Here is a 14,189-nt window from a genome sequence, read left to right as displayed (position 1 = left end):
CTTGCCTCAGCCTCGCCAGTAGCTGGGATTACAGGCGCCCGCCACCAGGCCCAGTTAATTTTTGTACTTTTAGTGGAGACGGCATTTCGCCATGTTGGCCAGGCTGGTCTCAAACTCCTGACCTCAGGTGATCAGCCTGCCTCGGCCTGGGATTACAGGCGTGAGCCACTGCACCCGGCCACTATATGGGTTTTAAGGATCCAAGGAAACTCCACGGAACACCGTTCAGAACAAGTACTTTCACTCATCTGGAAAATCTGGTGGAACGGTCAAATAAGGCTAAAAATAGCACCCAAATACATTTTGCAAAAGAGAAGAAAAAAGACAGGTGGACAATTGACAGACATTAAATTTAGAAAAATAAATTACAGGCTGGGTGTGGTGGCTCATGCCTGTAATCCCAGCACTTTGGGAGGCCAAGGCGGGTGGATCACTTAAGGACAGGAATTAAGAGACCAGCCTGGCCAGCATGGTGAAACCCCATCTCTACTAAAAATAAAAAATTAGCCAGATGTGATGGCATGCGCCTGTAGTCCCAGCTACTTGGGAGGCTGAGGCAGGAGAATTGCTTGAACCCGGGAGGCGGAGGTTGTAGTGAGCCGAGATCGTGCCACTGCACACCAACCTGAGCGACAGTAAGACTCTGTCTCAAAAAAAAAAAAAAGAAAAGAAAAAGAGATTACAAAATCATATTTGAATGTACAACTTCAGATTTCAAAAGACTTCCTAGAATGTTATTTCCAGCATAAAATCTATGAAAACAGAATCGTTTTTAGAAACTAAATGAAAACACTGTTAATATAGCTAACTTTAAATAGGAGGAAAAAGAGATGCAATACTAGCCAAAGGTGTTTTTAACCACATAAAATAAACGTTGAGGATATTTTGAGGAGTTAAAGATCTTTAACATAATACCTCTTTCAAGTAGTTTAAAGACATTAAAGACATTACTTGCTAATGTTCCTGGAAGAAATCCATTTACAGACATTAAGATGTCTTGCAAATATCCCTCCTTGCTGTATTCTTATATGGTCAAACGATACCTACAAAGACACAGAGAGTAAGTGCCATGGCTTTTTCTTTCCCTAAAAGGCAGGCAAAATAAAGCAGAGGCTCCTTTCATTGACACAACCCAGAGTATAGTCATGGGATGAGTTCAGGTTGCTTTTATCTAATTTTGAGAGAATTTTTACAGTAACTAACATTATTAGCATTAGAAGCTCCCAGTAACAGGGATAGTTTCAGACCTACTATAAACATTTATGTTTAACATTTAACATTCTTTTGTTAATAAGATGCCACTCTCACCCAAGGAACCCAAAATGCCTTTCAAAGGTTGCATATTTCTCTCTGCCCATATCCCATTTATGAGATTGATCAGACCAAGCCTTCAAGATGACAAAGAAAATCAAAGTTGGATCTTGACATTCTTAAATGAACGAAATCATCTAATTGTTTGGTTTCAATGCAACACTGAGCCTCTAAATTATACCACCATTGACAAAATTCTGAAACTGTTTGACTTTGTTACACCTATAACCATAGTCATTGATCATAACCACTAATATCCTTGTGGTAACTAAACCAAAATAGAATCATCCTGAGGCAGAGAGGAATTAGTTTCATCTCAAAAACAAAGTCATCGCTTCTCAGCCTTTCGGCTAAGATCAAGTGTAAAACCAATATCAGAGTTAGGGATTATTAATCATGAGTCCTAAAAACTAAGAATATTTATTAGCCTAAGCTGATACTTATTTTTTAAAAAACAAAAAAAACCAATTGTTTAACTCACCTAGCATAAGTAGGTAAATTTTTACCTATCATAGCAGAGGCCTTATTGAATGAGCAAAAATGTTAGAGAAAATATCCAGGGCTCAGTGTGGCATTATTGATTCAAGTGAAATCGATTTATACTGAAGAAGGGGCAAGAGTTAGTTAGCTGAAATTAAAGGGATACAGTGAAAGAGCTTAGGAACCAGTATATCATTCTACACGACCTTGTAAAAAAAGCAGACAAAATATAGAGTACAGAACTATAGCAACTTTGCATTCTTCCCACTACAAAAGTGGGAGGAGCTGAGCACACACCTGAAAATGTTCAAATGGAGCAAAGGTACAGCTCAAGTGGAACGCAGCATGCACCACTCTCGGTTGCCTTGACTTCAGGCCCTCCTTCTCACATAATAATGAAAGAAGATCTGTGCAAATGAAGTCAGAGAATAATTAAAGGAGAAGGCAAAGCAACTCATGTTTCACTTAGCTCCACCAGGGTATAAGAGCTGAGGATGTTTGGAAAGACTGATGCAGCAGATAAAGAACTAGATAGTGAGGAAAGGGCTGTGAGTGTGTAAAGAGGGGAACTGAGTTGTTTATTCCACTAACTTTTTTTTTATTTATTTTTTATTTTTATTTTTATTTTTTTTTGAGTGGGAGTCTCACTCTGTCACCCAGGCTGAAGTGCAGTGGCATGATCTTGGCTCACTGCAACCTCCACCTCTCAGGTTCAAGCGATTCTCCTGTCTCAGCCTCCCGAGTAACTGGGAATATAGGCGCATGCCATTGCACCGGACTAAGTGTTGTATTTTTAGTAGAGAAAGGGTTTCACCATGTTGGCCAGGCTGGTCTCGAACTCCTGACCTCAGATGATTCACCTGCCTTATCCTCCCAAAGTGCTGGGATTACAGGTGTGAGCCACCACGCCTGGCCTATTCTACTAACTTTGACTTTGGTAAGTGTAGACAATAAACTAAAGATCTGGGCTATGTATTATGTCCCCTGACCAGTGGGATGGCTCTGCTGTAATGAAGGAAAAGTTAGAGGGGGCAGGTAGGTGATCCAATGCCAAGCACAAACACAAATGTAAACCATATGGAGAAAGACTTTTAATTTTAAACAATAGAGAGGAACAATGATTCAGTCATATGGTCGATGATGAAATTAGAAGTTTTATTAGTTATTTTTATAAGAAACTTAATTTCTGTGCTTCATTCAGATGGAAGAAAGAGCTTTTAGCTCTTAAGATAGACTTTTTCTGTTGCAGTTGATTGCTCTATGCAATTAAATATCAACATATTTATCAGTCTACTCAACCAAGGTAATGCTGTGGTAACAAATAATCCCCAAAACAACACACCCGCTTTCCCTCACTCATGTTACACATCTGCTACATACTATCTTGATGGCACAGTCTCCATATCAATACTCTGTGGTCTTTGTGGCAGAGAAAAAGAGAATGAGACAAACCAAATGATGTCTCTGAAAGCTTCCACCCGGAAGTGACACATCACTTCCACTCACATTTCATTGCAGGAGAAGTGACATGAAGGAGTCTGACATCAGTGAAATGGAGATATATGCTCTTCCCTCAAGAAGGGGCAGCAAGTATTTTGAAACAATACTATAATTTACTGCAACGTTCAAGTTCCTGTAAAGAGGGTTCCTGTATTAATCCACATTAACATTAATAATGATCATTGTATGTGTTAGTTTGTGTCCTCTGAGAAACTTACCGTGACAGGATTAGATGTTCAAGTAACTTATGGGTGGGAGGGAGCACGGGTGATACCTGTTAGGAAGAATACGGAAGGAGCTGCAGAGGACCGAGAGTTGGCAGAACAAGATGCAGGGCTGATCCCTGTGGTGGAGAGGTGGGAGAAAGGAAGGTAGGAGGAGTGTAGTTCTAAGAGAGTTTTGGCAAAGCCGATGAAGAGTCACAGAGCCTAAAAACGTATGTAAGAGCAGTCCTGCATCCCACGCTAGTGTCTCCTCCATGATCAATCATTGGCCATGCTCAGCACAACTCTGGGATAAATGCACTGTTGGGTCAGAGCACAGCAACTGGGGCCATCAGTCAATTATTCCCCCTCAGTAAGAGTCTGAGAAGTGCATTTTCTTGGTGCTTAAAATTCCTGAACTTATCTTCAAACTCACCGAGGTGTATACATTAAGTATGTACACCTTTTAGTAGGTCAATCATACCTCAATACGAAAACATTCTACACTTGGATGCTTTTGAAAAGTTCCATTCCTTTTTTTAAAAAAAATTATTGATAGGTTACAATTAGTTACCATCTGCTCAATATGTCAAATTCGAGCGTGAACACTGGGAAGGAACACAAAGATGAGTAACACAGAGACCTGGATTTTGAAGCACTCACTGTACAATGTGTGACACAGGAGTACTAACAGCAGCAACAGCAGCAGAAACAATAAGGCCATATATTTATTGATCCCTCACTCTAAGCATTGTATATATATTATCTCATTTACTCATGGTAACAGTCCTCAGATAGAGGCTTTCATTTTTCATCCTCATTTTACAAATGGAAAAACTAAAATGCAGACATGTAATTTGACAAGAAATATAATTTCATAGTATACAAGTTATGTTGGGAGCAGAGATGAAGGATACCTCCTGACCTAGGTCTTTACATAAGTTAGAACTGAGTTCTGCTGCACCTAGCAGAAATCCAAAATAACAGTATAAACTTGATGAGTTTTACTTTTCCTCATATAAAAAGCCTGGAGGTTAGCAGGCCAGGGCAAATGGAGATCCAAGTTCTTTCTATCTTGCTGTACTGCTGTGTTCAAAATATGGCCTTCCACTTCATGGTCCAAGGTGGCTGCTCAAGATCCAGCCATCAGTCAAAATAAGGAGAATAAGGAAAAATGGGCATGCTCCCTCCATCTAATGACATTTTCCAGAAGGCACATGCACAGCATCCACTTATTAACACTGGACACAATTTAGTCAAATGGCCATACCCAGCTTCTAGGAAATGTATTCTTTATTCCAGGAAAACAAGAGCCATGAAAACACACACACACACACACACACACACACACACACACACACACACACACACACACACAAATATAAAGGAGTAGGAGGAATGGATACTAGGAAGCTAATAGAGGTTTTGACATGATCTTGAGGAAAAACGTAGAAGCTGGTCAGTATAGGATTTTTCAGTTAACAATGCAAAGATACAGACATAGGGAACAGTTCAACGTAGTCAGGGATGTGGCTGTCAGTGGAGCTGAGAGTGAGAAGGGCATTTGTGCCTAACTAAGGAGTCAGAACCAGTTTTCGAGGCTGATTAGAGCCCCTGCTAGATTAGATGGCTCGTCAGGTTGGATCTGCAGTATGGGGTGGCAAGGTGTTGGCAATTGTAGTAGTTATGGTGGCAGAGGTAATGATACAAACAATGAATCCTTACTAGTCTGCACACTGTGCTCACTTAACGCTTCCAGCAACCTATGAAGAGGTAATATTACTGTCAACATTTCTAAGATGCACAAACAGTGGATCAAAGAGGTGATTCAAGGCCACACAACTACAGGGCAGAGACATGAATCCAAGTTGAAGGTTAATACCAGCAAAAATAAATGAAGGCCCAAACGAAAGTTTCTAGTGACTAGAAAGAAAATAATATGGAGCACATCTCAGGACTGGATATCACCTGAATGTTGGCACACAGGAGGGAAGAATGAAAACCCAGCAAGATTTTAAGCCTACAAGATGGGTGAATGAACAGAAGAGAAGTAGGCTTGGAGAAGAAAATAAAGGATGTGTGTAATGTCAAAGTAGAATTAGCAGCTATACTGCTGGGCCTGCCAAAAACAGATAATGCCAAAAGAAAATGAACTGGCCCACCAACTTTCTTACACAGAATCAAAATAGGCGGGTATTTGAATGAAATTTACACTCCACAGTGCAAATTTAGGGTGATCCTCACCCTAACTTCCCAGAAACTCTTCTTAGGTTTATCAAGCATAGTATTCCTTTCCAGGAATAAGACATTCAAGTCTTTTCCAAAAGTAAGAAGTTAAAGTTTTAGAAAGAAGTGCCTCACATGTAGTACGCTATTATTTGATGGTGTTTTCTTTCCTGCTACTGTCTGCCTACTTCAGACAGTAAAGCTGATTCCATCAGATGAAACTGGCCGAAAGAAATGAACTTAAGTTTGAGATCAAAGTTCTGGCAGGCATTATCACCATAAAAAGAAAAGAACATACTCCAAATCAAAGTGTGCCTGCTTCAATTAATTTGAATGTGAAATGTTAGCCCAGGATTGCTATTGGCACATACTTACTATCATTCATTTTCTAAACTTCCAATATTATGCACTAGTGACTACAATTTACCATCAATATATCCCCATAAAGTTTCTCTTCTATTTCTTAAAAAGTTAAAGTACAGGAAGTCTCCAAATTTTCACCACATAGTAATCCCACAAACAAGGTTATAATACTTAAAACTCTTATAAAAGATTTCTGCTGTTAAAATAAAAACTTGACGTCACATTAATAATTGATCAACCAAGACCAAGGCAGGGCTAAAAGCTCTTCTTGGAGCCAAGAGATAATAAGAAATGACAAAGACAGAGCCATCTCACTTTATTTTTTGTTTTCTCTAACAACGCAGATGAGCCACCATTTGAAAACGGTGGAACAAAAATAGGTAAATATTGCAAATCCAAAAGTGAATAAAGAAAGTCAGAGAATAGCTGTGATATGATCCAAGTGTGTTCCAGTTTTCTGCCTCAGGCTAAAATTGTTCTGGAGTACCAATAGAACATTTACCTAAAATCACTGAAAATAACATTTGAAAAGTTGTGGAAAATGGGAATGATGCCAGAAGAATAAGACAATGTTATGATATGATTTTCAAAAAATGAGCAAGTACACTCCCCAAACTGTAGAGATTACTATGGATTCTTAAGGGATGGTGTGAAAGTGTCTATAAGTTGAAGTAGTGATCATTAATAGCTAGCATGGCTTTACTATGTACAGCTGACACCATTTTCTTTTTGCACAAAGTTGTTGCAGAAATAAATATAGTTTGTAAATATAGTAGATAGTGCAGATAGATGGTGATGATTGCACAACATTATGACTGTATTTACTACCACTGAATTGCACACTTAAAAATAATTAAGACAGTAAATTTCATGCTATGTGTATTTTGCCATAATAAAAATATAATAAACATTTAAATATATATATGTGGTCCTCCAAAAACACAACTCAGAATTACAACCAAAAATAATAATAAAAACAAGACTAAGTGAATTTTATCAAGTTAAATGTATCAATTTATGAATCGATACCAACTTTAGGAGGAGCTATTTTGGGCAGAACGGTCTCTGGACTCAGTCGTGACCTATTCAATAGTTTTATCAATGACTAATGGAAGGGACAGCAACTCTGTTGAGTGACAGATTAGGATCCTCTAGATCCTGATTATATTATTCTCTTTGTATAGATATAGATCCTGATTCTATAGTTCACTTTATATAGATACAGATCCTGAGCTAAAAGGATTACATAGTTCTAAAACTATCATTTAAAATGATATAAAACTTTGTTCAGGGGATTAAAAAAGCAACCCAAAGTGCAAGGTTGGGAACAAATGGCTTAGCAATGATGGAATATGTGAAAATGACTTGGCAGATACTTTGAGCGCAAATACATTATCATCCAATAATTCATGAGACCCAGTAAAAGTTGAATTCACACTGACAGGTATATAGCTGTGGATATGAACTACTACACTCTGTTCATCTGAAGGATTATTTTTATTTTGGGCTAATTTAAATGGGCTATAAACAAATCGTAGTCTGTTCATAAAACTGCATCTAGATGGTAAACAACTTCAAAGTCATAACAATTTAGGGTGTAGAAAGTTGCAAGTGTTCCCACTCTGGTGATGAGAGAAAGCCAAGAAATTGTAAACCCCATCTAAGAACTGAACTCATAAAGCAACCTAAATTGAATTCCAAGGAGAGACAGGAGACAAGAATCCTTTTAACTTTGGCAGATCACAGGAGGAAGAAGTGGCCACCGTATAGATAGGTAGAGAGAAATCACTTAAAATGTCATGGTTTTTTAAAGACCAAGTTTGGACTAGAGGGTTAGTTTACAAAGCTAAAGGTCCAGGAGACAGGAAGAGTTTCACTCATTAGTAAGCTTTTTCACTGGCCTCCCCCAGGGGCTCATGGTAAAAATTGGGGGGTATGGAAGGAGAATGATAGAACCTATTTCAGTGGTGCTGGTATTCAAGAAATGATAGCTACTGCTGGGAGCAAGCATGAATCATCACCCATTTCCCTGAATCTCTCTTTTATTAAAAGCATAAGGCTTAAGGCACTAAGGGGAGAAAAGTACCTCAACATACTGAAGAAAAAAGAGAGGAATGACAGCAAACTTCTTTGTAAGATACAATGTAAGCCTGCAGACAATTAACATCTTTATGGTATTAAAGAAAAACAAAAAACTGCCAACCTAGAATCCTATACCTGTGAAAACATCTTTCAAAAATGATGTCAAGATAAAGATTAGACCAAAAAAAAAAAAAACTGAAAAAATTTATTACCAAAGGCCAAAGCAACACAAGCAAAACCACAACAAAATGTTAAAGGAATTTCTTCAGAAAGGAGTTAGGATGCTTGAAGAAAATTTGAAGCTGGGCATGGTGGCTCAGGCCTATAATCCCAGCACTTTGGGAGGCTGAGGTGGGCGGATCATGAGGTCAAGAGATCGAGACCATCCTGGCCAACATAGTGAAACCCTGTCTCCACTAAAAATACAAAAATTAGCCAGGCATGGTGGCGCCTGCTTGTAATCCCAGCTACTCGGGAGGCTGAGGCAGGAGAACCACTTGAACCCGGGAGGCGGAGGTTGCAGTAAGCCAAAATCGTGCCACTGCACTCCAGCCTGGATGACAGAGCAAGACTCCGTCTCAAAAAAAAAAAGGAAAAGAAAAAAGAGAGAAAATTTGAATCTTCTCAAGGTAACGGTAAACTCCAGAAAAGATAAAAGTGAAGATGAATACTAAAGATACTTTTCTTATTTTAATCATTTCTAAAGACAATTGTATGTCTAGGTAACATAGTAACATAGATTGTAGAGTTTACAATATATGTGAAATAAAATACACGACCACATAGCACAAAGACTGAGAGAGAGAAAAATGCGTGTATACTGCTGTGAGTTTCTCATGCTATAAGGTAAAATCTTATAATACTATCTGAAGGTAGATTGTGGTAAGCTAATTATGTATACTATACAGCTTAGAGAAACCCCCATATAAAAAAATTTAAAAGAGATATAACTAAACAGCAAGAGTGGAGATAAAATGTAATCATAAAAACAACAGCAAAATAATCCAAAGGAAGGCAAGAAAAGAAGAAAGGAAAACAGAACAGACAGGATTATGAGAAAACAAGTAGCCAGTTGGTAGATAAGAATACAACCATATCAACAATTACAATAGATGTAAATGGTACAAACACCCCAATTAGAAAAAAAAGACATCAAAGATATAATAACTGACTTTCGGAAAGCAAGACCTGCCTATAAATAGCAATATTGTATGGTATACTTAAAATTTGCTAAGAGGGTAGATCTTACATTAAGCATTCTTAACACAAACACACAATAATAAAGGAGCAGGCCAATATTCTGATAAACATGATGCAAAAACCCTCAACAAAATACTTGCAAACCAAATCCAGCAGCACATAAAAAAGCTAATCCACCACGATAAAGTAGGCTTCATCCCAGGAGGCCAGGTTGGTTCAACATATGCAAACCAATAAATGTGATTCATCACATACACGGAACTAAAGACAAAACCCACATCATTATCTCAATAGACAGGGTAACGGCTTTTGACAAAATTCAATAGACCTCATATTAAAACCTCTCAATAAATGAGGCATCGAAGGAATATACCTCAAAATAATATGAGCCATCTATGACAAACCTGCAGACAGCATTATACTGAATGGGCAAAAGTAGGAAGCATTCCCCTTGAAAACTGGCCCCAAAGCTTCTTCAGCTGATAAAAACTTCAGTAAAGTTCAGGATACAAAATGTATGTACAAAAATCACTAGCATTCCTATACCCCAACAACAGCCAAGCCAAGAGCCAAATCAGAAAAGCAATCCCATTCACGATTGCCACAAAAAGAATAAAATACCGAGGTATACAGCTAATCAGGGAGGTGAAAGATCTCTATAATGAGAATTACAAAACACTGCTCAAAGAAATTAGAGAAGACACAAACAAATGGAAAAACATCCCATGCTCATGAATAGGAAGAATCAATATCATTAAAATGGCCATGCAGCCCAAACCAATTTACAGATTCAATGCTATTCATATCAAACTACCAAAAACATTCTTCACACAACTAGAAAAACCGATTTTAAAATTCACATGAAACCAAAAAAAGAGCCCAAATAGCCAAGGCAATCCTAAGCAAAAGGAACAAACCAAGAGGCATAACGTTACCGACTTCAAACTATACTACAGGATTACAGTAACCAAAACAGCATGGTACTGGTGCAAAAACAGACACACAGACCAATGGAACAGCATAGAGAGCCCAGAAATAAGGTCACACACATATAACCATCTGATCTTTGACAAAGCTGACAAAAACAAACAATAGGGAAAAGACTCCACATTCAATAAATGGTGCTGGGATAACTGGCTAGCCACATGCAGAAGATTGAAGCTGGTCTCCTCCTGGACACCATATACAAAAATGAATTCAAGATGAATTAAAGACTTCAATGTAAAGCCCCAAACTGTAAAAACCCTGGAAGACAATCTAGGCAATACTATTCTGGACATAGGAACAGGCAAAAATTTCATGACAAAGACACTAAAATAGCAACAATAGCAAAAATTGAAAAGTGGAATCTAATTAAACTTTAGAGCTTCTGCACAGAAAAAGAAACTATCAACAGAGTAAACAGACAACCTACAGAATGGGAGAAAATATTTGAAAACTATGCATCTGACAAAGGTATAATATCCAGCATCTATAAGGAACTTAAACACACTTACAGGAGAAAAACAAACCCTTTAAATTTAAAATTGGGCAAAGAACATGAACGGACACTTTTCAAAAGAAGACATACATGCAGCTGATAAACACATGGACAAAAAGCACAATATCACTGATCACTAGAGAAATGCAAATCAAAAACCAAAATGAGATACCATCTCACACCAATTAACAGATGCTGGTGAGGTTGCAGAGAAAAGGGAACACTTATACACTGTTGGGGTGGGAGTGTAAATTATTTCAACCATTAAGGAAAGCAATATGGCGATTCCTAAAAGCAGAACTACCATTCAACCCAGCAATCCCTTTACTGGCTTTATACCCACAGGAATATAAATCATTCTAGCATAAAGATACATGCATACAAATGTTCATTGCAGCACTATCCTGATAGCAATGAAATGGAATCAACCTAAATGCCCATCAATGACAAACTGGCGAAAGAAAATGTGGTACATATACACCATGGAATATTATGCAGCCATAAAAAGAACAGGATCATGTCTTTTGTGGAAACATGGATGGAGGTGGAGGCATAATATATCCTTAGCAAACTAATGAAGGAAAAGAAATCCAAATACTATATGCTCTGACTTCTAGTGGGAGCTAAATAATGAGGATTTATGAACACAAAGCTTGGACCTATTTGAAGGTGAAGGTTGGGAGGAGGGAGAGGAGCAGAAAATATAACTACTGGGTACTGGGTTTCACACGTGTGATAAAATAATCTGTACAACAAACCCCATAACATGAGTTTGCCTATGTAACAAACCTTCACATGTAACTTCAAACTTAAAATAAATATCATTAAATAAATAAATAAAAGAATATCTATCAAAAAACTTATAACTAACTATATATTATTTGAAGACAATGCTTTGCTTCCTGAAATTGGGAACAAGGAAAGGATGTATGCTGTCACTACTTCTAGTCAATATTACGCAGAAGTTTTAGCTAACCATAAGGCAAAGCAAAAAAAACAAGATACAACTTAGGAAGAACTAAAAATGTTTTTATTTGCAGATGACATGACCATCTACATAGAAAATCTCAAAGAACTGACAAAAAAACCTATTAGAACTAATAAATTACTTTACCATGGACACAGGATCCAAGTCAACCCATAAAATTCAACTGTGTTTCTATACAGTAGAAATAAACATTTATAATTTGAATTTGAATTTGTGTCATCCTAAAGCCAACAAAAAAAAGTAGAAATAAATGAATGACTTTCTCAATATAAAAGACTGCTTCCTAACAGTCAGATATATGGAAAAATTACATGGACTGTCTAGCAGCTTCAAGAAAATACAGGTGGTTCACCTTGGAATGGTGAATTCCTTGAAAGGAATTTGAAGTGACAAAAGCAAGATGCTCAATCTTAGACAAAGCCACAATGTGTCATAGGAAATGCTGCAAAAACAAAAGAAGAGGGACCAGAATCATAAAAAAAAAAAATAGTTAGATTACACTCCAAGTTCTGCAAAATGGGCCATGTGGTTAGATTACTGGAAGGACCTCGGTGTACTATCAAGTGAACATACATCATCTTAACAGCCCACCTTGGCTATGTCATAAATATAACCTCATGCTAATATGTAGGTAGTAATAACATTAAATTAACAATGAACTTATATGCCTTCTTATGATTAAGTGGGAGTCTGGAGAGATAAATTGGAAGTTATACATGCTTTAGAAAATCTACAATGGGCCAGGCACGGTGTCTCACGCCTGTAATCCCAGCACTTTGAGAGGCCAAGACGGGCAGATCACTTGAGGTCAGGAGTTTGAGACAAGTCTGACCAACACGGTGAAAACCTGTCTCTACTAAAAAAATACAAAATTAGCCAGGCATGGTGGTGGATGCCTGTAATCCCAGCTACTTGGGAGGCTGAGCCAGCAGAATCACTTGAACCTAGGAGGTGAAGGTTGCAGTGAGCCGAGACCACGCCATTGCACTCCAGCCTGGGCAATAAGAGCGAAGCTCCATCTCAAAAGAAAATTTACAATGAAGCTAGAGTGGGGGCCTTTTTTTCTCCCAAGAGATTTCCCTTTTACAACTGAACTTTGAGCTGCTTCAGTGATTGTTAATGATAAGTATCCACTTTCTTTGAGAAAAAGTCAAAACTGAGAAAGAAGCAGGAAACTTACAGAGGGCATGGGAGTGGGAAGAATCAAGATGTTTCTACCAGAGCTGGCCTAGGAGTGAGTATCCCTGCCTAAAGGGGACACCGTTGCTGATGGAAATGTGGCTCACTCCTCAAGGAGTTGAAGCAGGAAAAATAAAGTGAATAAGCAGACCTCTCCACGTTACAAATAACAAGCTGTTAGATGAAACTGTGATGGTGGTATGGAATTCACTATCATGCATTTTTCATAGTCATTTGGTTTACAAAAGTAAAAGTGCCAAAAGTAAACGATAAAGAAATATCTGAAATAAAGTTTATAGTTTCTCCCTCCCACATTCAATCTCTCTTCCACAATATAAGCACTATTAGCAATTTGGTGTATATCTTCTACAATATTAACTTTGCTTAGATTATACATATAATCTTTTATATGGTGACGACATTGTCATTGGATGTTTTCCTTTAATAATATATCTAGAAAATACTTTAAAGCTGATACAGATAGCCCTATTTTAACAGTGCTTTAGAATTCAACCGTGGGTATTATACTCCTTACACCATCATTCTCCTTCTGATGGTCATTTGAGTTGTTTCCAGATGTTTTCTATTCCAGAGAGGGCTGTGATAAATATCCTTGTTTGTATTTATGTGTGGATGCATTTGTGTATCTTTAAATCCCCATGTTTTTGTTTTTATTTTTTAGATAAGTCCTTATGAATGAAACTAATAAATCAATGAATAGTCACGTTTTAATTGTAAAGAGTATTATCAGGTCACAGGGCCCTAAGCCTGTACATTTCCACCAACACACTGTAAGACCAGTTATTTTCCTACCTTCATACAAGCCCTGAAACTAATGATATTTTTAGTTTCAGCAACTTTGTTAAAACTTTTTTTTAATTATTGTTTTTCTAATTATCTGGGAGGTTATGTAGCTTTCTATTTGCATTTTTTTTTTCCTTCACTGCATTGCCTGTTTAGATCATTTGCATATTTTTTCTTCTTTAGTTGTTTTCACTGTTTGTTATTTGGATTATAATTATCTTCTCCCAGTTAATAATTTGCCATTTAACTTTTTATAAGGGTAACTCAGTGTATCAGTCCGTTCTCAAACTGCTAATAAACACATATCCGAGACTGTGTAATTTATAAAGGAAAGAGGTTTAACTGATTCACAGTTCAGCATGACTTGGGAAGC

The 14,189-nt window shown here is 37.5% G+C and overlaps 1 protein-coding gene and 1 long non-coding RNA gene across 3 annotated transcripts in view; both read right to left on the bottom strand.

The window, feature by feature from the left end:
- Positions 1-14,189, bottom strand: part of FBXL7 (F-box and leucine rich repeat protein 7) — a 433,105-nt gene that overhangs the window by 259,945 nt on the left and 158,971 nt on the right. The window lies entirely within an intron of this gene.
- LOC134730366 (uncharacterized) overlaps positions 1-14,189 on the bottom strand; it is a 197,594-nt gene that overhangs the window by 140,590 nt on the left and 42,815 nt on the right. The window contains exon 1 of the long non-coding RNA XR_010112107.1: positions 576-14,189. This exon is cut by the window's right edge and continues 42,815 nt beyond it. This is a non-coding gene — a long non-coding RNA (uncharacterized LOC134730366). The remainder of the gene's footprint in view (positions 1-575) is intronic.

Source organism: Pan paniscus, chromosome 4 (genome assembly GCF_029289425.2).
Source record: "Pan paniscus chromosome 4, NHGRI_mPanPan1-v2.0_pri, whole genome shotgun sequence".
In the NCBI taxonomy this organism is placed as follows: domain Eukaryota; kingdom Metazoa; phylum Chordata; class Mammalia; order Primates; family Hominidae; genus Pan; species Pan paniscus.
Note: the sequence above shows the minus strand (reverse complement) of the source record. Positions and strands in the feature narration are given on the sequence as shown.